This window comes from Lynx canadensis, chromosome B1 (genome assembly GCF_007474595.2).
Source record: "Lynx canadensis isolate LIC74 chromosome B1, mLynCan4.pri.v2, whole genome shotgun sequence".
Taxonomy (NCBI): Eukaryota; Metazoa; Chordata; class Mammalia; order Carnivora; family Felidae; genus Lynx; species Lynx canadensis.
Window position 1 is genome coordinate 61298921 of NC_044306.2, and position 27782 is coordinate 61326702.

Consider the following 27782-nt stretch of genomic DNA (forward strand, 5'->3'; position numbering starts at 1 on the left):
AGTTACCTCTTGCTATGTATACCTGTTGCTATAACATTTTAATTTCATTTATCATTCAATAAATCTCCATGAAATTGCCCCTCACCATTTTTTTTTTCCCTACTGTGTTAGGCAATGATGATTCAAAGATAAATATTTAACAGTTCTGCCTTCCTTCCTTCTTTTCTGGTCTAGAAATGTCTCCTAGTGGCAGTTCCTGTGGTGTAAGCATTGGGAAATGAGAATGTATTTGCCAGGTGCTAGGGATTGAAGTGTGGGGTGGCATTTAACTTAGAGGGAACTGTGAGTAAGAAAATAAAAACGCCAGGAAAGGTCAGAAGGTTATTTACAAATCAGGCCTCCTAGGCTTCACGTTAAGATGTGTTTGCATTCCTTCATCATAAATTAAATGAAAGCAGCATGGCTCAAATTTTACTGACTAGGAGACGCAATCTGGAATTTAATTTTTATTATACAGTTCAAAATATAAGTGATCCCAAACTGATCATTGTACTTTAATTTACTGAAATAGATTTCCATTAGTATTAACCATTGCTCAAAAATGTCTAAAATTCTTCACAATATTTAAAACGACATATTAAAATAAATATTTTCAATAGGGCTATCGTGGGTTTATGGGTGATAACTGAGTAATTTTGTTCATTATTGATTTTATATTATGCTCATCACTGTTGAAAGTATTTAAAGGTTCACATAAAAAATTATGTGTAACTGTAGTGATTTTAGACCAAATACGTGCCTTATAGTGTCATAATTGAAAGATAATTATTGTTCTAATGTTATTTTCTTATATTAATTTCTAGTTTTCTTTAGTAGAAAGCAAAACAATAGCATATTAACATATATTGCATAAATCAAACCACCCAAGCTTTATTGGCTATGTATTTTCACATAATTTCATTTCAGACAATTAAAAATAACTTGAATACAAAATCCATGGAGTATCTTTGAATTGACAGCTGGCCCCTTGGTTATTTCATGTTGATAATTTTCAGCCATGCAACTTGCTCATTAGACTAAAAACAGGTCAAAAAGTCAGACACAGAAACAGAACAAAATATAATATAACTTAAAAAGGAGGGGCGCCTGGGTGGTGCATTCGGTTAAGCGTCCGACTTCAGCCAGGTCACGATCTCGCGGTGCGTGAGTTCGAGCCCCGCGTCAGGCTCTGGGCTGATGGCTCAGAGCCTGGAGCCTGTTTCCGATTCTGTGTCTCCCTCTCCCTCTGCCCCTCCCCCGTTCATGCTCTGTCTCTCTCTGTCCCAAAAATAAATAAACGTTGAAAAAAAAAAAAAAAAAAAAGAAAAGAAAGCTGTTAACAGAAATGTTTAGGTCTTAAAATTGAGTTTGATGATGTCCAATTTGTGCAATATTCTGTTTGAATAAAATAAAATCTTACATCTGTCTTGAAGTATTTATTTTTCCTCAAGACATTTAAGTTACCCAAGCAGACATCTACTTTTGTTGAGGTAATAACAAGGGGAACATCATTCCCCCTGATGAACTTTTTGAAAAACACAATCATTTTAGCTTTTTCTGTAATGTTTGCATATTTTAAATCAACTGTTACTTAGTAGAATAGTTTATTAAGGTTTGCTTGCAGAACTGATTTTTTTTTTTTTTTCTGAGCGATTTGCGTATTCAACCTGTGTCTGGAACATGCGTAAATATACATATTTTAAGATACTTTCTGGAATCGTAGGTACATCATGTAAACTTCCGACAGGTAGAAAGCTTAAATGAGTTGATAAATAAAACCTTTTTTTAAAATATTTAAACTAACTAAAGCTGAGAAAATAAATGCCACGTTTTTGTGTGTTTAGGAATTATTTTCATTAGGATCCAGGATAAGCAACAGAAAAAAAAAAAAAAAAAAAAAAGGAAAAGACCCAAAAGAAGAGTGATTTTAAACAGGAGATTATTTCTCTCACGTCATCAACCAAAGACAGACATGGTGCCAGCACACGCTGAAGAACAAATTATTCTTTGTTCTCCCCTTCTCTCCCAACACATTTATACCTAGTAGTTCCTGTTGGCATCTCCAGCTGTGCCAGGACATCTTCATTCCAGTCACTGGGAAGGGGAAGGAAGGGAGAAAAGGAGAGCAGAGTTACTTTTTAGCGATCAGCCTAGGAAGTTGTACCAATGATTTCACCGGTATCTCTTTGGCCAATACTTAGTGACTTGAGTTCACGAGATGGAAATACAATCTTTAAACTGTGTGTACATCTAAACTTAGACTTTCTCTTGCTACCACAAGGGGAGAATGAATATTAGGTAGAAACTAGCAGTTTATGTTACAGAAATATTAGAATATATTTATTTGAGAAGGTTTCCTTTAAAACATTGCTCACCTTAAATATTATTGTATCTTTTAACAATACTTTCAATAGCAAGTATCAGGTGATTACATTCTAAATAGCTTCAACTGTAATTGTAATTGTAATTTCTTACCTTACACAACAAGAGCTGTGATAGAACTGGTTGTTTCAAGTATCAGAAATTTTATAAAAAACTACACAATTTTTCTATGTTTTCATTCCACATCCTCAGCAAGAGTGTCATTCATACTTATGCATGGTTTTGTCTTCATAGTCACAAGATGGCTGTTGCAGCTCCAGGCATCACTGTCTTAGAAAGACATGTCCAAATGTGGGAAGAGCAGCTTCACCTTATTTCCTCTTTTGGTTCCCTTCCATCTTTCCTTCCGTTCTCATATAGGAAAACCTTTTCTATAATCTCCCAAGCGGATTTCTTTCAGGTTTCAGTGACCAATATTGGGCCACAAATTTTTGCCTTGGTTGCAGGGTCTGTTATATTGTTACTTTCAGCATCTTTATTGTGAAATGTGCTTTACCAGAAAAGAAGATATTTGGAAGAATTGGTTTGGATGGCATCCAAGAGTATTTACCACAATTAGCTTTCACAATTAAAAAAAAAATTAAATGTACATAAGATGTTTAGTTATTCAGTTTAAAAACATTTCTCGGGGCGCCTGGGTGGCTCAGTCGGTTGAGCATCCGACTTCAGCTCAGGTCATGATCTCCCGGTCGGTAAGTTTGAGCCCCGCGTTGGGCTCTGTTGCTGACAGCTCGGAACCTGGAGCCTGTTTCAGATTCTGTGTCTTCTTCTCTCTCTGACCCTCCCCCGTTCATGCTCTGTCTCTCTCAGTGGAGCCTGTTTCAGATTCTGTGTCTTCTTCTCTCTCTGACCCTCCCCCATTCATGCTCTGTCTCTCTCAGTGTCAAAAATATATAAACATTAAAAAAAAATTTTTTAAACATTTTTCTAGAAAGCTCATCTGGCAGTTAATTAAAAAATGGAAGTTTCTGCTTCTTTAATATTAGATTTCTAATAAATACAAATTTTTTGTGACTTTATGTTATGTCATTGTGATATTCCTAAATCTTAGTGATAACTAACAGAATATAGTTTTCAAATAAAATAGTAAAAAAAAAATGTGAATAATCGGTAATACCTGAAGGTATTTCTTTCTTGTAAAATAACTATCTAATCTTATCAAGTATTGTATGATTTATTCACATTAAGAATAATTATATGTATCTTTTCTCTTTTATATTCAAGGATATATACTTTTACTTCCTTCTTTGTGCCTTTTCCTATAATTTCTACATTTTCTATAATAAACACATAATCTTATAAATACATATAATTTGTGTTTATGTGTAAAAATACCTACTATTTAACTTACAAAGGCATTTAAAAACAATTAGGAAAAACATAATAATATAATTGGTGGTTATTCTTTGGGCCATGATATTATGAATAATTTCTTCTTTACTTTCCTGGCCTTTTCAAATTCTCTAAAATTAAAAATTATCTTTATGAAAATTAGATTGTACTGATTTTTGAAATAATGCAAATCAATTTAAAATACTGCTAGGACAATTGAACATCCATATTTAAAAATATGAACTCCGCTTTCTCATCATACTTTATATAGAAATTACCTCAGGGCTCCTGGGTGCCTCAGTCGTTTAAGGGTCCAACTTCCACTCAGCTCGTGATCTTATGGTTCATGAGTTCAAGCCCTGCATCGGGCTCAGTGCTGACAACGCAGAGCCTGCTTTGGATCCTCTCGCTCTCTGCCCCTCCTCAACTTGCGCTCTCTCAAAAAATTAAAATAAATATTTAAAAATAAATAAAAATTAGCTCAAAATGGATCACAGATCAAAATGTAAAATATAAAACTATAACACTATTTTTATTAGCTTATTTATTTATTTATTTTGAGAGAGAGAGAGAGAGAATAAGCTGGGGAGGGGCGGGGGGGGGGTGGGGGTGGGACAGAAGTTCCGAACAAAGCAGGCTCTGTGCTGACAGCAGCAAGCCCGATGGGGGGCTTGAACTCATGAACCATGAGATCATGACCCGAGCCGAAGTCAGACGCTTGACAGACTGAGCCACCCAGGCACCCCTAAAGCTATAAAACTTTTAAAATATAAGAGAAAGTCCTTCTTGTCCGTATTTTTTACTTTTAATTATATATACATTGATAGTAATTTTGCTATAACAAAATTATTATTTTAAAGTTTTTATAGAGGAAAAGAGCAGATGCAAGAAAGTTAAATATCTCAAAAGGAATGTTTAAGGGAGAGAAAAAAATCATAATCTTACAAAATCTTCCAATATAGGCCATATGGCCTCATATATCTCTTAATCTATATCTTAATATTGTTTATCTTTGGTTTTGAACTGAGGATGAATGGAAATCAAAAAAGGTAGTCTCCCCAGTTTTGTTCCCTAAATAGTTGTACTCTTTCAGGAATGGTTCTTACATCAAAAGTATGAAAAGACATTATTTCATAGTTGGGAAGGAAACATGCAGATCCCTACTTTTCATAGTTGATATTGACAGTATGCTTTTATTTTTTGCTTTGGAGGCTTGACTTCTATTGAAAGAAACAAAATCATACATGTAAAATGGTTTTTCATTTCTTAGAATCTCACACTCTAAATTTTAAGAAGAGTAACAATAATGTTTCACTAAGTTTTACCCCAGTTCTATTCATTTCAACTATTAATCTTTTTGTGCGCAGTATTTCTGCACCTTAGCTACACAATGAAATCACCTAGAGAGCTTACAAACCACTGTAGACAGTGTCGTATCCCCAGAGATTCTGATTAATTGTTCTAGTAAACAACCTGGGAAGGAGTTGGCAATTTTTAAAAACTCCCCCAGTTATTCTAACAGGAGGCCAAGGCTGAGAATTATTGTTACACCTGTTTTTGGACAGTGTGCTTTTTAAGAGAAGTCTAAAAAATACATTCCATGGCAAATGATGACATTTAGACTATTTGAACAGGTCTGTAGCATAGATGCTAGGATTCCTGTGGTATCTCCAAATGTCCTGATGCATTGGTTGGAAAAAAAACTCAGGTATATCAGGTGTGCTTTTTTTGTGTGTGTGATAAAAAATGTCATGTTTATTTAAAATTTTTTTAAAATGTTTATTTTATTTTTGAGAGAGAGAGAGAGAGAGAGAGAGAGAGAGACAGAGCGTGAGTGGGGGAGGGGCAGAGAGGTAGACACAGAATCCAAAGCAGGCTCCAGGCTCTGAGCTGTCAGCACAGAGCCCGACGCAGGGCTCGAACCCACAAACTGTGAGATTGTGACCTGAGCCGAAGCCAGATGCTTAACCGACTGAGCCACCCAAGCGCCCCTAAAAATGTCATGTTTATTTAAAATACAAAGCATGACTACTGCAACCACCATCAACAACAAAATTTCTTTGTTAAAAACAAGTGAACTAAAACCTTCCAAAATTATATTTGATTCTTAAAAATCTATTTTTAGTGAACACCATCATGGAACTTCATTTAGGTCAAATAAAAGTCAGATAACATTTCTAACTGTCCACAAAATGTGGACTCCCTCCCTCCTCCAGGGACTTAATCTTAGCACTACGTATTTCAAAGAGCTCATTGAGAAGATTTTATTTTACTTTTATTTTATTTTATTTTATTTTTTATTTTATTTCATTTTTATTTTATTTTATTTTATTTTATTTTATTTTATTTTAGTATCATTAACGCACAATGTTACATTCGTTTCTGGTGTACAAATAGTGATTTGACCATTTTATACATACCACTATGTTCACCACGTGTATCTACCTCTCTGTCCCATAACATTGGGACATCTGCCTCTCTGTCCCATAACATTGCTATAACGATATCATTGGCTGTTTCCTTATCCTGTCTTTTCATCCCTGTGAGTTACTCATTCCATAACTGGAAGCCTAGATCTCCTTCTCTCCTTCACCCATTTTGCCCAACGGCCCACCCTCCTTCTTTCTGCCAACAATCAGTTTGTTGTCTGTATTTATAGGTCTGATGCTGTTTTTGCTTGTTTCATTCATTTGTTCCACTCATAAGTGGAATCGTATGGTATTTGTGTTTCTCTGACTCATTTCACTTAGCATAATACACTCTAGCTCCATCCATGTTGTCTCAAATGGTACAATCTCGTCCTTTTTTATGGCTGCATAATATTTCCTTATCCTTGTCCATTCTTTTGCTGGTGGACATTTAGGTTGTTTCCTTATGTTGGCTATTGTAAATCATGCTGCAATAAACATAGGGTACATACATATTTTTTCAAATTTGTGTTTTGTTTTCTTTGGGTAAATAACCAGTAGTAGAATTGTTGGATTATATGGTAGCTCTATTTTTTTATTTTTTGAGGAAACTCAGTGCACCAATTTACATTCCCAGCAATAGGGAACAAGAGTTCCTTTTTCTCCACTTCCTTGCCAACACTCATTATTTATTGTTTGTTTAATTTTAGCCATTCTAACTAGTGTAAGGTGATATCTCATTGCACATGAAAAGATGTTCAACATCACAAAAGTCAGGGAAATGCAAATCAAAACCACAGTGAGCTATTAAGTGTGCTTCTATGTTACCTGCTAACTAATTAAATGGCCATTTTCACAAACCTGACTACATTTTGTGTGCCCTGTGTAAAGTGTCATGAATGCAGTCTTCTTTTTTTCTCACATATCCATATCTATATCTTATATCCATCTACATCCATATCTATATCTATCAGCTAAAAGTATACCCAAACTATAACATCACTTCTGTCAGAATGTTATTTGGTTAGAATAAATAAAGGATTGCAGTTGTTGTTATATAACTGTGTAATTGGAACATGATTTGATGAAAATTACTTGTTTCAAGTGCACAGGCAAGGTATGGCATCTAAGAGGAAAGTTTGAGACTTAATGCAATAATGTATTGAGCATTTGGATTAGGAGGACAACAAGTGGGTTCTGATAATGGTTATGAAATTACAAAATAACATTTATTTCCCTGTGATTTAAAACTGCATTTATTTTTGGAAGACAGAATACATTGAGTTGACCAAAAGATCAGTAAATTCTAGTCTATACATTAAATAAAGTTCATAAAGTTGAACAAAGGTAAAGAAAATTATACTCTCATGAGTTTATGATAATGGTATAGGGAACTGAAAAATTGCTCTATAGAAGTAACACTTCTAATAATATCATTAACTGCATTTATTCTGGAAATATCTGCAGGTACAACTCTCAACTTCTTTAGTCAGGGATCATTAAAAGATATTCTAGTTTAAATATCATTCTACTATATTGCTGACTTTGAATATGTCACATAACAACCAGGTGAAATGTTTGGTTTTAATTTCCAAAATGGGTGAAATAACCCCGTGTTGGTAGTCATTGTTGGACAAAAAAAAAAATAACTGAATTCTTCTGTTATAATTCAGAAAATGTGTTTAAATGTGATTATTATGCAAGAATACATTTTTATATTCCACTCACTACATACATTTATACAATTATGTCTACTAATTAGATAGTATTCCTCTTGCAAAACCAGGCAGTCATTCGTTTGGGCTGTTTATTTTCAGTAATGGTTTTGGATTTCAATTTAAGAAGTACATCAGTTACATTAAGGAAAATATGAGAGGTTTTGTGATCAGTTTTCATATATTTTTTCTTTTCAACTCCCATATATTTTGTATATTTTTTGGATACAGTTTGTTTACTATACATTGTTCTTTTAGATGACCAAGAAAGAGTATCATCATTGTATGAAATATCTTTTTTTAAATTATTTTTAATGTGTATTTATTTTGAAAGAGAGAGAAAGAGAAAGCACAAGTAGGGGAGGGGCAGAGAAACAGGGAGACACAGAATCTGAAGCAGGCTCCAGGTTCTGAGGTGTCTGCACAGAGCCCGAAATGGGGCTTGAACTCATAAACCGTGACCTGAGTTAAAGTCAGACGCTTAACTGACCGAGACACCCAGGCACCCCTGGAAATATGTTTTAATCCAGTAAAATGATGTTACAAGGAATACTTATGTTCATTACTAGTATTAGAAAAAAAGACAATACAGGGCACTTGGGTGACTCAGTGGGAACATCCCACTTCAGCTCAGGTCATGATTTCACAATTCACGAGTTCGAGCCCCACATTGGGCTCCCTGCTATCAGCATGGAGCCTGCTGTGGATCCTTGGGTCCCATTCTCTCTTCCCCTGCCCCTCTTGCACTCTCTCTCTCTCAAAAATAAATAAGCACTAAAAAAAAAATTTAAAAAGAGAAAACATAATACATACAATATAGTTTTGATTTTCAAATCTCTTACGTTCTTACTTAATTCTTAAAAGAATGCATTTTTATTTTCTCTTTCTTGGTCTTCTTTTTATACCTTTCATTTTCCTTTTTTTCTCTTTCCTTTCTCTCCATAGTGCTACCAAGGAGAAATTGCCAGCATCCCAAGGAGGAAGTTTTATTCAGCTCAATTGTCTCAAAGTTTGATAAGAAGCTTTAATAAACTGTGCAACAAAGTTAAAATTAAGTTGTTTAATTATAGCTGGTGTGTCAGTGCAGGGCCACAGTAGGGTGGCTTTTGCAGAAGGGCTGTGTTTTGGACGAAGTACTATACAGGGTCTATAGAAATAGGATCTATTTTATTTCTTGTCAATGAAAAGTTCTGGGCACTTTTGCTCTTAATAATATAAATAATTTTTTATCTGTTATATTTCATATGAAGTGACTTATAACTCGACAAAATTTCCAGGTTGTTTTTTCTACTTCCAAGGTTAGAAATTCAAAGTTACTGTTGCAGGATCCTGGGTGGTGGTGAAATCAGCAACTGTAGGAGGCAGCTTGCATCATTTGACCTTTTCTGCTCCTCAGTTTGTGCTCATTATCTGATGACTTTACTATTCATAGCTGTTATCTGTTGTAATATTATATGTGTGTTATTACAGTAAAAATGCTTAAGTATAAAAATCTATGAAAAAGATATTTGTGGAGAATACTCTGCGGTGTATCTGGTGACGGATGGAGTCAATTGCCTTTTCAGTATAGCATCCCCTGCTGTATTTGCATTTTGTAATTTCAGCCTATGGATTTGGTTGTTAATGAGTGACTATGGCATCCTTAAACAACATAAAGAGCATATTTCATAGTTGCATTGTACCTGTGTCAGTGGAATTGACTAGATTCATTCTTTGTGGTGTTCCTATGTGTTTAAGCAAGGACGAGATAACATTGTATTCCTTTGAATACATAGAAATTTCTAAGCTGATCATCCATTTTAAGCAGGATTTCAATCCATCAAGTAGATGAATCCCCTATGTACCTCCTCCTTTGCCTCCTGAATTTTCAGACAGGCAGTGATTATTGGAAAAGCTTCATTGTGTGCAACCAATGTACAAATGAACAAATTCCATGCATTGGTACTGATTTGCCTTCTGAAGAAATACTTTCTTGGCTTTATAATAACTACACAAATATCCGAAGGCATTTATTATGTCTTCTCTTTTCCAAGACAAACATTTACTATTAAACATAGACCTTCCATACATTGTATATTTTTTATTTTGCATGGGCTTTTTTATTTTGCATTTTTAGTAATTATGCAGTCATTGTTTCCCTTCTATGTAAAATTTCTCTATAGAGAGATTATTTTTCTTTAAAAATTTTTTTAATGTTTATTTATTATTGAGAGACAGAGAGAGACAGAGTATGAGCATGGGAAGGGCAGGGAGAGGAGGAGACACAGAATCTGAAACAGGCTCCAGGCTTTGAAATGTCAACACAGAGCCTGAGGCAGGGCTCAGACTCACAAACCTCAAGATCACAACCTTAGCTGAAGTCGGACGCTTAACTGATTGAGCCACCCAGGCACCCCAAGATTATTTCTCTTTAAAGCAAAGCAATAAAAATACACAGGGTTTAAAATAAAATATATAGTCAGTACAGAAAAGCACAGAGAAGAAAAAATATTGCCTATGATTTCATCATCCTGTGATAACCATGATTGTGTGTGTTGACCCTTAAAGTTATTATATTTTAAAATTTCATACATACTATAATTGGTTGGGTTCCCAGGAGTCAGACTCAGATTTGAGTGAAGTTTACTGGGGAGTGTTCTTTGTAACATCACCTGTCAGGGAGAAAGGAAGCAGGGGAGAGGGGAAGTTGACCTGGAATGAACTTGCAACGGCAGGATTAGTCAATAGTTTGAGGAACTGTGCAACTAAAATGGCCCTTAAGGATTATACCATGTGAGGCAGGGGGCCAAGCCTTTGCTGCTGTGCATTGATTAGTTTTTTGCATATGGACTGGCTCCAGGTATGGGATGTAACCACTGGTTAGGCAGCTGCCTTTGATGGAAGCAGTGTCTGCAGAGGGAGTCCCCTGTAGCCATCTTTAATTTGTTTTTAATGTTTATTTATCTTTAAGAGAGAGCAAGAGAGCGAGAGAGTGAGAGAGAGCACTTGAAGGGGGGAGGGGTGGAAAGAAAGACAAACACAGAATCCTAAGCAGGCTTCAGGCTCTGAGCTGTCGGCACAGAGCCCGATGGAAGGCCTGTGGGGCTGGAACTAATGAACTATGAGATCATGACCTGAGCCCAAGTGGGACGCTAAACAACTGAGCCACCCAGGCACCCCCAACTGTGGCCATCTTTAGCTGACATCTCACAGCTGGGTGATCAGTGACTGTGCCCAGAAGAGGCACCTGAGCGGCACACAAAATTATTTAACATTTTGAGAGTCATAACTCCTATTCTTCTTGGATATTTTGTCAACTTAAAAATGATTTCCGTGATTTCATGTATTTAAAATTTCAGGCAACAACAGATCCCATGCCGCCCTCATTTAACTTGAATGCATTTTCATCTTTTATGATGTTTTTCTGAAGATTCTGTACAAATAATGATTATTTCATGTATTCAAAAATCTACTTGTGGGCAACTCAATATGAAGTATGAGATCTTTTCGGTAAAATGTGAAGGATGTTTTTAGGTACCACCTAATATCTTTTGGGGCCTTCTTAAGTTAAGGCAAGCTTTAGGGCTATATATTTTATAGGCCTGATTAAAGTGGATTGAAATCCCGGGCGCCTGGGTGGCTCAGTCAGTTATGCGTCCGACTGGCTCAGGTCATGATCTCACGGTTTGTGAGCTTGAGCCCCACGTCTGACCGTGCTGATAGCTCAGAGCCTGGAGCCCACCTTGGATTCTGTGTCTCTCTTTCTCTCTGCTCCTCCCCTGCTCATGCTCTGTCTCTCTCTCCTTCAAAAGTAAATAAACATCAACAACAACAACAAAACAGTATTGAAATCTATTACTTTTGATCCAACTTACTACATGACAGTCATTAACTGATTGAGTTCAGTTTTGTAACCTAAGTATTGACCCTCTAAAGTCTATACTTGAGTGGGCTGCGATCTTCATTGTCAGATTTAAAGTATGGTTCTTGGAGACTGAACTGGGCCGACATGAGCTCAGTCTAATGAGATGCAGAACATGGACCCATACAACATCTAAAAGAGGATCCAATGATACAAGAACAGAGAAAAATACAAATAAAAACAAACAGGAAAGACTACTGTCTTCCATAATTATTGACATTATTATGTGAAAATTATATGCAAGGTCCTAATAGTGGATTATGTATTCTACCATTGTATCAATTAAAGGCAGACTTTGTTACTTCTGCGTAAAAATCTAAAGACATTTTTGCATTTGGAGATTGGGTCCTCTTATAGATGGTTGTGAACTGATCTGCTTAGAAACATCCATGAATGTTCAATTTTTTAAAAAGCTGTAGGTTCAATGAGGTGAGTTCATTGTTTTCTCCAGAAACTTTTGAGACATCCTCTAGATATCCAAATTACTAGACAGGGCTGTCACTTAGCAGGGTCATAAGCCATTTCAGCACTCTGGTTTGGGAGATGTTGACATGGATTGCCACAGAAATATGTTTTTTTTAATGTTTTATTTATTTTTGAGAGAGAGAGAGAGAGAGAGAGAGAGAGATATCAGGGGAGGCGCAGAGAAAGAGTGAGGCAGAGGATCTGAACCAGGCTCTGTGCTGACAACAGAGAGCCCAATGTAGGGCTTGAACTCGCAAACAGTGAGATCATGACCTGAGTTGAAGTCAGAAGCTCAACCTACTGAACCACCCAGGTGCCCTTGTTATTGCTTTTTAATGCTAAGTAATGAGGATTTTAGAATTGCATTAATGAAGACTGAATGGATCTCAGCCCCATTTTGATACTCTTATTTTCAAGAACAAAATATATTTTTCTAGATCCATATTTCTATACTTGGCTATAAATATTCCTGATCTGATTACAGTCATATTGGAGGGAATTAAGAATGGCCACACATGTTGATTTTTAAAAATGTATAATGTAAAATAAAATAAGCCAAACACAAAGGACTATAAGAGATATTCTTCATTGAGACAAGCTGTATCAGCAACATAGTGAAAGAGTTGCTAAGGGCCCCACAAAGCCACTCACTGATCCGCCTGCAGGCTGAGAGAGCCAGGGGTTAGCATTAAATTCAGGACTTCTGGGGCGCCTGGGTGGCGCAGTCGGTTAAGCGTCCGACTTCAGCCAGGTCACGATCTCGCGGTCCGTGAGTTCGAGCCCCGCGTCAGGCTCTGGGCTGATGGCTCAGAGCCTGGAGCCTGTTTCCGATTCTGTGTCTCCCTCTCTCTCTGCCCCTCCCCTGTTCATGCTCCGTCTCTCTCTGTCCCAAAAATAAATAAACGTTGAAAAAAAAAATTTTAAAAAAAATTCAGGACTTCTGCAGTTTGCATCAGCCCCCTGTGGATGGTAATGGGAGAGCAGTGTTTGTTTTAAGGATCAGGATGCTTCTTTGCAAAGGCCTTTGGGGGCTTACCTCATTTAGCATGCTTATATTTCAAGCACACCCTTGAAACGTAACATGTACATTAAGTGAACTTGGGAATGGAAATAGCCAATTTGTGAATGAAAACTTACGTTCATCATGTTTCTTAATCATTTTCACTTTATTTAAGTGACTTATAAAAATTTATTGCCACTTTGGTTTGATACTTCTTTTTTCTGATTAAAAGCAATTAAGACATTAGAGTGCAACCTTCAGATAATTTTAAAGAAATTTAACTTTCAAGTGTTTATGTAGAAATATAAAATTAATGAACCATAGATTTCTCACACTTGAATTCCTAATAGTTTATTTTCACTTTCTTTATAAATTCACTTATCTTTAAGTAGTAGTGTAAGATTTCACATATCACAAATTAAGGTGTATAAACTCAAATTAAATTCTTAATTTTATGAGTGTTATGTCTGTTTTGCCTCTAGTATCATTTTTTGATAGTCCTGAGTGTATTCCTAGATCTGTGACAGTAAAATCAATGAATTTATAAAGTTGGACACAATTCTGCCCTTCAATAGATTTGTAACTTAATTCTACCTCTTTTTTTTTAAACTTTATTTATTTATTTTTGGAGAGAGAGAGAGAGGGAGAGAGAGAGAGAGAGACAGTGAGAGAGAGAGAGAGAGAGAGAGAGAGAGAATACCAAGCAGGCTCCGTGCTGTGATCATGACCTGAGCTGATAACCAAGAGTCAGATGCTTAACTGACTGAGCCACACAGACGCCCCTTAATTCTACCCTTCTTTTTTTTTTTAAGTTAATTTATTTTTTGAGAAAGACAGAGACAGAGCTTGAGCAGGGGAGGAGAAGAGAGAGGGGGAGACACAGAATCCGAAGCAGGCTCCAGGCTCTGAGCTGTCAGCACAGAGCCTGATGTGGGGCTCGAACTCACGAGCTGTGAGATCATGACCTGAGCCAAAGTCTGACACTTAACTGACTGAGCCACCCAGGCACCCCAATTCTACCCTTCTTAAATGGTAAATTGGCAACATGAATGAAAGCCTTAAAAATGTGTGTAACATTTCATCCTAAGGTTCAAGATTTGATTGGGTAAATTATCATGGTTATACAGTGAGTTTACCCAATGGTAGTAGACATACCTTAAGGTAACCTCTAATGAGTCACACCTTTGAATAATCCTCTCCCCTTGAGTACAGGTGGAAACTGTGGTGTGCTTTCTTGCCAGTGATATTTAGAAAAGGTGGTAGAATGTCATTGCTGTGATTAGGTTACATTTTGTGGCAACGTGATGAGATAGTCACTCCTGTGATTACCTACATCATATGTGATTGCACCTTAGCTGATTATAGGGGGAATTCTCCTTCTGGCCCAGAGGAAGTAGGTCGGCAGGTTGTGGGAGGGCCCGTGAGCATCATTGCAGATTATGCTGACAGCCAGTGAATAAGCAAAGACTTCATTCAGTCCTCCAACAGCAAGGAACTGAATTATGCTAGTCACCATTTATACTTGGAAGAGAACCCTGAACACCAGCAAGGATGTATCAGGCCAACACCTTTGATCAGAGTCTTTTGAAACCCTGACTTGAGGACCCAACTAAGCTATGCCCAGACTTCTAACACATGGATACTGTAGGATTAGTAAATGCTTGTTGTTTTAATCTAAGTTGGTAGAGAATGTGTTATATAGCAATAGACAATCTAATATATTAAGGATGTTAATTATAGCAGTTTTACATAGTTCAAAAAGAAAAGGAACAAAACACAAGCAACTGAAAAGTAAAATAATATTATATATTCTAATCCATATCTGTGTATCAGAGTGCTCAGCTATTAAAAAATATTGTAGATTGGTATGTTTTTAAGTGATTAAGAGGCTGCAAACAGTAGGTTCAATGTGACATAATATTTTTCTTAGGCAAAAATAGTATATATATATGTGTGTGTGTGTGTGTATGTGTGTGTACTACTATTATATATATATATATATATATACACACTATTATATATATACTATTATAATGTATACTATATATGTTTGTGTGTATATATACACACACATATATGTATATATATATATACACATATAAAATGATAGAGGGGCACCTGGGTGGCCCAGTTAAGCATCGAACTTCGGCTCAGGTCATGATCTCACAGTTTGTGAGTTCGTGCCCTACATGGGGCTCTGTACTGACAGCTCAGGGCCTGGAGCCTGCTTCTGATTCTGTGTCTCCCTCTCTACCCTCCCCCACTCGTGCTTTCTCTGTCTCACACACACACACACACACACACACACACAACTAAAAGAAATGATAGAATATACAGTGATGTGGAGAGTAGATTAATGGTCATTCAAAATTTCTTTCAGCGCATGAATATTTTTAAACATTTATATAATAATAAGCCTGTCATTTGGTTAAGTACTTGAGAATAGGATCATATGATAAGCATATTATTAGCTGTGTAAGAAACTGGCAAAGCATTTCCAGAGCAACTTTGATATGTTGTGTTTTAATTTGCACCTAGTTCAAAATGTTCTTTTCTTTTCTAATCATGTGTAAATTACACATGTGTAATTAGACATGCATTATTCATCTTTGAATATTTGGGGATCTTTCTATATGTCTTCCTGTTACTGATTTCTAGTTTAATCTGTTTATGTTCAGAGAAAATATTTTTTATGATTTCCATTCTCTTAAATTTATTGGAACACATTTTATGGTCTAGGATATGTTATATCTTGGTAAATCTTCTCTTTGCACTGAAAAACTGTATATATCTTGCTATTTAGGGGTTGAGTTCTCTAATAATATGTTTAAGTGATTGATAGTATTTCAGCGCAGGGCAATCTTTTTTCTGTGTCTCACCCTTGCATGGCAATCCACATCTACCTTATATTTGCACTTTATCTAAGGTAAAGTAAAGTGTCTTGCATGGCCTGGCCTGGTAAGAATCTTCTGCATCATATCCACGCAGGAACCAGGGTACAAGTAGATGATTTGCTCCTATATTGATGGCAAATGGGATTTGCTTACTATTATTTAAGGTGGGCTGGCTGATTTCTTTCTCATCTCCCAGAGGCAGCCATCCTTAGCCTGGTGTCAGGTCAGGGACTGGCTAGAGCGGGTGGTATTTCCAGCCTTTTCTTCAGTAGGAGTCATCTCATGTCCTTCTTCAGAAAGACTATGATCTGACACATAAGCATGTTTCATAGTCCCTCTTCTAGGAGCAGACAGCTCTTTCCTTGTATGAGCACAGGATACGGAGCATGGGCAACTATTATGGCTGTCCCCTAGTGGTCGTCAGCCAGCACCTTGTACTCATGCCGAATCTGGGGCACACATGTGCTTCCCCAGGTGTTTTTTGTGCATGATCAAATTTTGTCAGTCTTTTCATGAAATATCAGGCAAGAACTCTCTCAGAACTCCCTCTGCTCCCTCAGGCTTTTTTGTGTGCAGCCAGTGGTGTCCTGGGAAAAAGTGCTGGTGAGTGGATATAGAATCATCTTGATGCTGGGACTTTAATTGGTTCGAAACAATCATGCTAATCTACACTTAACCTTTGAAAGTTTGTTAAAATTTGTCTTGTCTTCTTTTTACCCACTTTTACACCAGCTCCTCTTCTTTGCCTGCTGTCAAAGGGGAAACTGATGGGTATGTTGTCTTTCCTCGAATGCAGTTCTGGTTGCCTTATAATCGCAGAACTCTCTGATGGATTAAAATGTTTGATTTTATAGATTATATGTCTTATTATTACGGGCAGTGACAGTGCTCTCTTGTGGCTTTCCACATCCTAAGCAGTAGTGGAAATTTATCTCATTTGTCAAACATTGTTTGATAGAAAGAAAAATGGAGTTGCCTCCTTTATTATGGCTGCAAAGTACTTCATCATTTGGATATAACGTAAGTTTTTTAATCAGTGAAATGTTGCTGGACGTTATATGCTTTTTTCAGATCTTATAAAATTATAAACAATGCTATGATTGTTTTTATACATTTTTTAGTATCTTTATTAAACAGGAAGATACTATGTACTATTGTAATAATTTTTCATTTAAAAATCTCTTGATTATGAACTTCCATCTTTATACATATATTATTCTCTGATCAATAATTTTAGAGAAGTGCATCTCTTTTTATCAAATGGTCAAATTAAATGGGTATGAGTTTTATATAATGCTGCTTTGTGTATATTACCATGAATCAGTCTGATATATTAATTACTTACATGAATATCACAATATTTTAATCAGAACATTACATTTAATTCCACTATATAATTCTGAGCAGTTTTTTATGGGACTGCTTGAGGGTAAATCACAAACATAACTAAATGATTATTTTATAAAACAGAAGTCACTCGTTATGGGTTTTTTTGTTTTTTTTTTTTTGCATATTCTTGATTTAGTTTCATATCAGCCAAACTTCCTACCAAGAATCACCAGGAGATACAAGACAGAGCCTTATGTTAGAATTTAGGGATGTTCAACTATCAGTCCAGTGCTGTTTCCTCACAACATCTTTTATAACAAGAATCCTGTTTTTCTTAAGTAAAAATGGAATTTATCTGTAAATCTCGGAGAATTAGTGAATATTTTAAAATCCTACATAGGTAAATATTTTCATCCCTGTGGGAAGAATTGAGAAAATATTCCTTTCTGGGAAACTTTTAAAAACATATTAAAAAAAAAAGCCAGCATCATAGATAGCCAGGTACACATGCTTAACAGTTAGGGGTGACCCACTTGACCATATAGACTAGCCAACTCAAATGTTATGAACAGTGGAGTAGAGGAGCAAGTGACTATATAGAAACTTGGCTGATCTGTTTATTTGCATGATGAATATTCATTTCTATTGTTCTAAAATGTAAATAAGTATAGAAATCCTGGAAGACCTTGGAATTACAAGTCAGCAAATAAGCATAGATGTTCCATCTATATGTATCTTTCTTTTAACTCTGTGCTGGGTTCCAAATTTTAATACAATTTGGAAATAAAATTTAAAACACTTAAAACATTAATATGAAAATAATTTCAAGATCTATGTATATATGTGTGTATATGTATGTATATTGGGGCATAGAGACTAAGTTTAGACTGGAATGGAAAGTAGACTATGAAAAAGTATGAGAGAAAAAAATGGAATGTTAGGGTGTTAGATTATGCAGAAAGTGGAGAACACATTAGTTTCAGGATTAGGGAAGTAGTATCACGAGAAAAGCACTTAAGAAAGAGCCGTCTGAAAATCAATACTTGCTGATAAAAAAGGAAAAGGAATAAAATGAGGGAGGCCATCTGGCAAATTGTTGTTGGGTAGAAAATAATCCTGGAATCTTAAAGTTCCTTTCTAGAAAGAAATGGCAAAGCTTTGTGCCATTGAATACAGAAAGCAAAATAGAATTGGAGCATGGTGTCCTGGATGAATGGGAAGGTCACCATCATAACTAAGATGGCTTTTGTTGGATGCTTTAGGGGCATGAGATGATCTCTGAAACTCTATGAACTGTATTTTTAAAAAATCAATATAAAGTTATAGAGTTATAATTTATTAGCCTATTTTATAATTGTATATTTTATATCCTACAACTGGATCCCTGTCTTGAATAGATTTGTTATAATATGAACACCTACGAGGCGGCTGGGTGGCTCAGTTGGGTAAGCGTCAGAATTCGGCTCAGGTTATGATCTTGTGGTTTGTGGGTTCAAGCTCTGCGTCAGGCTCTCTGCTGTCCATGAAGTGCCCACTTGGGATTCTCTGTCTGTCTCTGTCTCTGTCTCTTCCCTGCTCACGAGCTCTCCTTCTCTCTCTCAAAAATAAACATTTACAAAAAAATAATAATAAAATAAATATGAACAACTAATGATGCAACATGAAAAATGTAAAGCCGGAATATGTATTTTTAAACCTAAAATAAACATTTGGATTTTTTAATTTATATCTTATTTTTATTTTGCATTTATGTTTTCATATGAACATAAGTTGAGTTGTAATATCCATGTCTAAAATTTTATAATTAATTGTTTCATGTGATTTTTATTTTACTGAAGAATACTTATCTTAAAGAGAAGTTCTACATGCTATGGGGGTCTTCTAAATTATTCTTCCATATTTCTCCTTTTCCTAATATTACTATCATATATTTTTATTTTTTAGAGTACTATTGTAAAATAAATCTGAGTAAATGGGGAAGCATGGGGTATATGTTATTTTTGAGGATGTACCTATGAAATTTGGAAATACTAAAAAGCATTTAGTTGCCTCTTACTCTAATTAACACAGTAGTGTTGATCAGTGCATGGATATCCAAACCCTGACGAAAGAAGAGGGAAAGGAAAGATATAACGTGTTTCATTTTTATTTGAAAAGGTACTTTATTATAAAAAGTTAAGAATGGACAAAAACACTATTTTAAAATAATTGATTTTTGGAACACTGAATTCAGTGGTCGTTAATTGTATTTAGATTTACCTTCAGTCAGCACATAATTTTTTTTCCTACACTATGTGTTGTCAGGATCTAAATTCCAATTCGTGTGAAGGGGAAGCTGTCACTATGGAGGACTGCCTCTTCCACACTACTGTTTTAAGCTGAAATATGGAGGTCTTCAACTTATGTTGGTTTTTCTTCTTAGAGGTGCAACTCGCTGCATACTGTATTTTTCTAATCAGCCCAATTATTTGTAGGAGCTGAACCCACACAACAGACGGCATTTACACAGGGAATCTTGACTCATGGCCATGGAGTGGTGGATAATGAGAAAGGGGAGAGAAGAAGGGCAGAAGAGGCGAACATGAATTAAGGGCTTGACTCATGGCCATGGCAGAGCTCTGGATAATTTAGAGTTGGTTCAGTGGTGGATAAAGAGAAAGGGGAGAAAAGAAGGGCAGAAGAGGCGAACATGAATTAAGGGAGAGGGCTGGAGAGAAGGAGCCACTGTACAGTCAAATGTCTGGGTCTAGGTGAGGCACCTGCTTCCAGGAGAATGAGTGCTCTTGGAAGCCAGGAGAAGATGGCTGATCGACTCATTTATCAAGGGTCGAGGGTGTTACAGTAAAAAGGGAATGTATGACATATTTGTCAGCTGAGTTTAGCCCATCTGTTAATATTTAATTAAAAATGTTTTCCACTCCTTCTCCCTCATTTCAAGTCCTGATGAAAGTCCAATACCTTAAGAAAGTTCTTAAGATTTCTGTGCATTTCCAAGAACTTAACACTGTCATAATCACTGCCACATTTTAGTCTCCTCTTTCTGCTGAATTCATTTAACATATTCACCTGGAGGTAGAACCCAGACATTTGATTTCTAGCCAGCCACAATGCATAAAGCAAGTAAAATATTACTCATACAAAGCTGGTGAACATAGCCAACTTGTTGAAAATATAGAAGGTTTGCATAATACAGACTCAAACGACTTAAAATTGACTGTCAGACATCACTAGAAATAATTTCTATTTCCTTTTCTGCCAAGTAAGTGTCCAGACTCAGCTCTGTCCCTTCACGACCAGGTTGCCATATATTCCATATATAAAGGGCATTAATGATAAATTTTATTCTTTTCCCGAGAAAAAACTAAAATAACTAATTCAGCTTCCAAATGAAGAACATTTTCAAGATTTTTTTTTTTTCAAATCAGACTGTTCTCTTCTAATATGAAATCTGGTGACATCTGTTTTTTCTTTTCTTTTCCTTTCTTTTCTTTCCTTTTCTTTTCCTTTTCCTTTTCTTTCTTTTCTTTTCCTTTCTTTTCCTTTCTTCTCTTTTCTTTTTCTTTTCTTTTCTTTTCTTTTCTTTTCTTTTCTTTTCTTTTTTCTTCTTTCCAAGAACTATGAATTGTGATATAATGGCTAAGAGAATCCATCAGCCCAGTATATTATTCTGGCCTTGTTTTGGCAAAGCTAATACTCATTTCTTTAATCTGTAAGATGGAGATAATAGTAGAATCTGTTTTATAGGGTGGTTATGAGTCTTAAAGGAGAAAATTCTGGTGAAGTGCCTACAGTAGTGTGTGGTTCAGTGGGAATGCTCAGTAAAAATGATCTGTTCTGAATCCTGGATGTATATAGTTTTTTGCTGGATACTGGAGAATGTCAGTTATGATAGGAGGGAATGCTGCATAGCGAGTTTGGAACATTTGAAACACAGATAACCGATGTTCATGCTGTTGGCCCTCTGAATTCCGTGAGTTGAAATATGCCACCTAAAACTGAATCGGCTATTTCCAAATTAAGGTTAGCGATATATTCTCTTGTCAGACTAAAGGAATAGCCGATGTTCAAATATATGTATGATGATTCTTTCAGGAAAATAGGCATACGAGTGAGAGGGGATTAATTTCCAAGTCCCTTCAAGTTGAAGTCTCTCTTTAAGAGATATGTTCAATGTGCACATAAAAAGGCTAATTTCTTTCAGTGTATATATATTTAACAAGAACAAATGGGAATTTAAGCAAATTACCTTCACGACCCTTTTGATTTATTACCATCTTGGTAACTCATGAGCCATTTGGGCTTCAAATAAATGATCCTGGTATGATATTCAAAAACGTTTTTCAATCACTGTTTTATGACAAACTTTAATAAAAGTTTCTATGTCTAGATACTGCTTCTATATCTTTTCTTCTTTTTTCCAGTGGGCCCTGAGAGTAATGTTAGATTGATTCTAGTAAGCTCTCTTGGCTGAAGACTATTTGCTGGCACTATTATAGGCTTTTAGATCATCTCTTATTTACAGTCTAGTAAATTATATGCTTCTCTTCATTACATTTTTCAAAGGATAACTCTAATTATTATGAGGATTCACTTCTTTTAGGCAAACTATAGTTTTATGTGGCTATTGAATGCACAAATTCTTTGTGGAATAATAAAATCCTAACATTGAATATTACAAGTCTTCCATTCTCTTTATTCCTATTTTGTTTTGTTCAGACTTCTTTATCATGAAAGCTCTTCAGTATCACATTTTATTCATATTTTTATATGATCATTCATTAGAAATTCTTACTATGCATTATGTTTTCTTTTAAAAAGTGTCATTTTTTTCATGCTGTTTCAACCTAAACTTTGGTTGGAAGTCATTTCATACTTTTGTACTTGAGTGAACTTTTTTCTGACTTACCATGAAGAAACCTTTTTTAGGAAGTTTAAAGGAATATTTTGGAAAGAAGATTATATTGGCTTGCTACTGATGCATAGCAAACTACCTCAAAACTCAGTGGCTTGAAACTGTGATCATTTATTCTTCAAATATGTGTGGCTTAGCTGGCTTGGGCTTAGCACAGCCTAGCACTTTCTTCAGGCTGCTGTGGCTGGGAGACTTTGCTTGTTACTGTAATTGTGTGGGCTGGGTCGGAGTTGCCCTGTTCCATATAGCCTTCTTTGTTCTTTGACCATCAGAGTAGACAGGGCCAGCTTTAATTGTTGGGATGACCAAGGGTAAAAAAGGACAGTCAAAAACCTGCACAGTCTCTTTGATTCTAATCTCAGAGCTGACACACTATCACTTCTGCTTCATGCTATTTGTCAAATCAAGTACCTGGCATAGCCTGAAGTGAAGGGCACCTCCTCTTTGTCAATGATAAAGCCACAGAAGGAATGTGAATACAAGAACATGTAGAGGATTGAGATAAATGGCACAGTCTACCAAAAAATAAGTAAGAAACAAGAACTTTGTTTGACAAGTACTTGTGGGGTGTGTTTTTCATAATGTAGCTTTTCACCCATCAACTTCTTACTCCTTTCAAATATCCTTGAGCATGAGCATGAACAATAGCTATTTGTTTTTCTTTCTTTTGGCTGCAGAGAACTCCTTTTGGCATTCTTTTATAAGATATAAATAAGAGAGGATATATATATATATATATATATATCTCCTCATATATAAATAAGGATATATATAAATATATATATATATAAATAAGAGAGGATTTATTATATATATATAAATAAGAGAGGATTAATATATATATTAATATATAAATATATATAAATAAGAGAGGATTAAGAGTGTGTGCAATGTATTCTCTAATACTTTGTTAAAAAACATAAAATTTTCCAGAACTTTATGGGTTGTAACTCTGCACAGTAAGTTATTTAGGAAGTCATAAAATGATAGGATAAAACAGAATAGATGAGAAAATTATGAAGTTCTAATTTTTTGCTATGTTTTAATTTACCCAACAGATCTTTACTGAGAATCGAATGCGCAAGTCCTGGGGATACCATGGTGGAAATATTAAATAGTGTCAGGATCTCCTGGGCACGTGGGTGGCTCTGTTGGTTAAGCATCTGACTCCTGATTTTTGCCCAAGTCATGATCTCATGGTCCGCAAGTTTGAGCCCCACATCAGGCTCCGTACTGGCAGTGCTCATGTTCTCTCTCTTTTCTCAAAATAAATAAATAAACATAAAAAAATAAAAAAAAATATATATATATATATTAAGACCCCATGGTACTTACATTCTAGGGGAGGAAGACAAATATAAGCAAAAATGAATTTAACTTGGGTGATTATTACAATAATAATATAGCTTAGAAAAAAAGAATGAAGGAGCCATACAGATATTTCATTGAGTAGCTTTTTAGTTAGAGGACAAAACAAGTGAAAAAGCACTAAGTTGGGAGTATGAGAATTTGAATTACACCAAAGAGGTCTTTGTGACTGGAATGGAGGAAGTGGAAGCAGAAATTGCAGAAGATAAAGTCAGGGAGACATTAAGGAGCTAAATCGTAATATAACCTTATAGCTAAGTCAAGTGTTTTGGGTCACATTATCTTGGAGAGATGGGAGGCTTGGAAGTTTTAAACAGAGGTATCATTTGATCAAATTGTTCGCAGAACAGACTAAAAGTAGAAACCTGGAGTCAAGCTAGAACATTCTACCAATGGTTTTACAGATGAGGGCTTTGTAGCAACAGAGTTAGTGAGGAATGGTCAGGCTTGGGATATATTTTGGTAGAGGAGTGACATGATTTGCTGACAGGTTCAATGTAAGCCTGGGAAGAAAGAAACCAGATTTACCCGAGGTTTTTTTTTTTTTGTCCCATGTGTTTTAAAAAATGGAAGTTGCTTTTTAAACAAGATGGGGAAGTTGCTGAAGAGCAGGCTTATGGGGAAAGTCAAGTTTTCTATTGTGCATGTTAAGTTTAAGATTTGTGGCAGACATCAAAATTTGTCAGCAGGCATTTATTTATTTACTTTTTCAATGTGTATTTTTGAGAGAGAGTATGTGCATGTGCATGTGCCTATGAGCAGGGGAGGGGCACAGAGAGCAGGAGACAGAGGATCTGAAGTGGGCAGTGTGCTTCTGACAGCAGAGAGCCCCATGCAGGGCTCGGACCCACAAACTGTGAGATCATGACTTGAGCCGAAGCTGGACGCTTAACCGGCTGAGACATCCAGGCACCCCATTCAGCAGGCATTTAGATATAAGTACTCATCTGGAGTACTGAGGAGTAAACGGGACAAAGATATAATTTGGGAGCCATAGGCTATAGTTCTTATTTAAAGAAATACATCTAGTTGAGGTCACTCTTAATGAATGAACATTTTATGCATCAGTGCATGATGGATTGGTCTTTTTCAACATGATCCAAGTTACAGTAAACATTTAAATGATGGGCGCCTGGGTGGTTCAATTGGTTGAGCATCCAACTCTTGATTTTGGCGTAGGTCATGATCCCAGGGTCAGGGGATCGACCCTGGTGTCCAGCTCTGCACTGAGTGTGGAGCCTGCTTAAGACTCTCTTTCTCTCTCTCTCTTCTCTTCTCTTCCCCTTTGCCCCTCTTTCCTGCTCCCACTCTCTTGCTGAAATAAATTTAAAAAAATGAAAATAAATGGAAAACTTTAAGACACCCAAATAATTTTAAGTTAGACAACTTGTACTTTTTCAATTTTTGATGTTGTAGGAACACATCCATCTTTTAACTTTTCAGATGGTTGAAAATTTTTCTGTAGCATTTGCTTTTAAAACCAAAATATCATCTCTTATATGGATGTTCTTCTCAAAATGTTAGGTCATATCTTCCTGGATTCAATTTGACATTTATCAAATACCTGTATTGTTGGGCTCATACTCAAAATCTTAACTATTTTTTCCTGTAGCTATAGAATATAAAAAAAAATCACTAACTAGGTTATTGATCTTTAAAATATAAATGCTGAAATGTCATGATGCCTCATTATTCTGTGCATAAAAATGAGACCTTGATATATAGGCGGCAATATTTCTTGCTTAATAGAACCTACTTACATACTTACAGGAACACAGTCTCAAGGTTCCCTTTATGTTATGTTTTCTCCTCGTGGATAATGATTCTTGAGCTTCTGATTGTGTCTTGACACTAACTCTAGGCTACTGCTCATGCAGACATCCCACTGTCCTGCCTGACTACCACAGCTTCTACTTTTGGGGGCACTCTTCAAAGTTCACCTGCTTCTGTGACCAGCGAGTAAACTCTGAACTGGTGTATCCTCAGTTCTGCTCCTCCGTCTCAATGGCAAATGCTTAGTTTATTTTGCAAGGTTGGTTGGAGAACATTCCTTTCTTCTCTGAATGCTTCTACTCTGAAACATCCCAGCTTGGTAAAGTTTAGACCCTGAGTGGTTGCCATTTTCTTCTTTTTTCTTCTTTTCTTTTCTTTCTTCTTCTTTTTTTAATCTCCACTTGGCTCTTTTCTCTCTAAGATGCCCCTAAGGAAGGCGTGTTGAGGTGAAACCATCATGTGACAGTTTTACTCAGAAGCCCCATTCCACTGTAATTGGGTCATACTTGTTAACTAAATCTCTTCGTGTGGGGTAGAGTCACTCCCAGGAAATCCATGTTCCTTTCTTGTAATATACCTTCCTTTGGAGCTTTAATACCTCTCCCCTCTGTACGCCCCATGCCAGTTTTATTACCCTTCTTGTGAGTGATTTCTCAGCATGATATTTTGAGTTTCTTTCCAAGAAATCTTATCAGCTTCCATGTAAATCAGTAGATGCAAATAAATTTTAAATGAAGGTAAAGTATGTCTCCTAAGTTCTCCTAACAGACGTATTGAAATTTCAGTTCTGGCATAGTGAGGACACCTGCCTCTTGTATATTGTGAATGAAAAGATCTTGGCTACTATAGTGTACTATCATTCTGATATGCACATAACAAAATGTACAATGTCCATTTCTTTCTCAGGTTAAAAGTACATTAAGTGAAATCAATATAGGTTGTCATGGCTGTTCATTAAATTTTTATATTAAGATTATAAGAAATCCATGCATAATGAATTAGATTAAGAAAATAAAACAGCCATGAATGAAAAAAAAGAAGTGATTTGATTATAAAAAATATTTCCTCTGGGAAATCATTTTAGCAACTCAAAGAGGTTTCTGGGACCAAATTGCCCAGGGACAGAATGGAAAGTAGATTTATACTTGTGTGCCTGCTCTGATAAATTTTTAGAGCCTGCCTCTGATGTTATTTTGAGCACTGCAAACTGGGGACAGGCTCTGCAGCAGAGTCGTGGTAGACGTGGAGAGTGGAGGCTCCAACCTATGCCTTGAACGTGGTAGAGTGGAGGCTCCAACCTATGCCTTTTCCACCTTGACCCATAGGGCAGAACATAAGGGAAATGGATATCAGTAACAATGGATGGACTCATAGCATCATCAGCATAAGTGCTGGGACCCTAGCCTTGTGTTCCCTTTTTCAGAATCTCAAGGAGTTTGATAAGCTGTCTTGTACAAATAGCAGCAGTATAAATCAGTCATTTAAAAATATCTCACTCATGTGATCCTTAAAATGATTCTGAAAAATAAGTAGTCACAAAGTTTTGAAATTGACATTTAATTTTTTTCAAGTATAATTAGATAAGACATAATTTAAAACATATTGTAAAGATTGACACTTTAAAAATAAAGCTCCGTTTTATAGAAACTTTTAACATTCACAGACTTTTCTATTGGACTGAGTAATGTAACAACTAGTTAAATAACCACTATATCAACCACTCTATATAGAGTCAAAGAGGAACATATATTACTATATTATTCCGATAGTTGTTAATATTGAAAGGAAGAAAGGATTTGGAACTGGACTCTCAATGAGATAGGAGGGTTTGGTGACTTGATTAAAAGTAATTTCATTGATGACAATATTTTCAATTGCCCTTTGAATGTATACTTAGTTTTTTTCCATCTTGAGGCTATGTTCAATCCACAGTAAGACTAGATAAATGAACATTGTTGTTTAAACAGAAGAATATTATAGTTTAAATGGAAGAATGGTTATGTAAATGTTGTGCTGTGAAACCCTCACACAGAATACCAATTCTTAAGGTCGCATTAAGAATAGAAGTTTAGGGGCACCTGGGTGGCTCAGTCGGTTAAGTGTCCGATTTCGGCCCAGGTCATGATCTCACGGTTCATGAGTTGGAGCCCCATGTGGGGCTCTGTGCTGACAGCTCAGAGCCTGGAGCCTGCTTCGGATTCTGTGTCTCCCTCTCTCTTTGCCCCTCCCCCACTCACGTTCTGTCTCTATCTCTCAAATAAATGAATGTTAAAAAAAGAATAGAAGTTTAGGGGCACCTGGGTGGCTCAGTCATTTGAGCCGGT

General features: G+C 36.0%; 1 protein-coding gene across 1 annotated transcript in view; it reads left to right on the forward strand.

Annotated features, from left to right (window-relative positions):
• Positions 1 to 27782, forward strand: part of SPOCK3 (SPARC (osteonectin), cwcv and kazal like domains proteoglycan 3) — a 481842-nt gene that overhangs the window by 28254 nt on the left and 425806 nt on the right.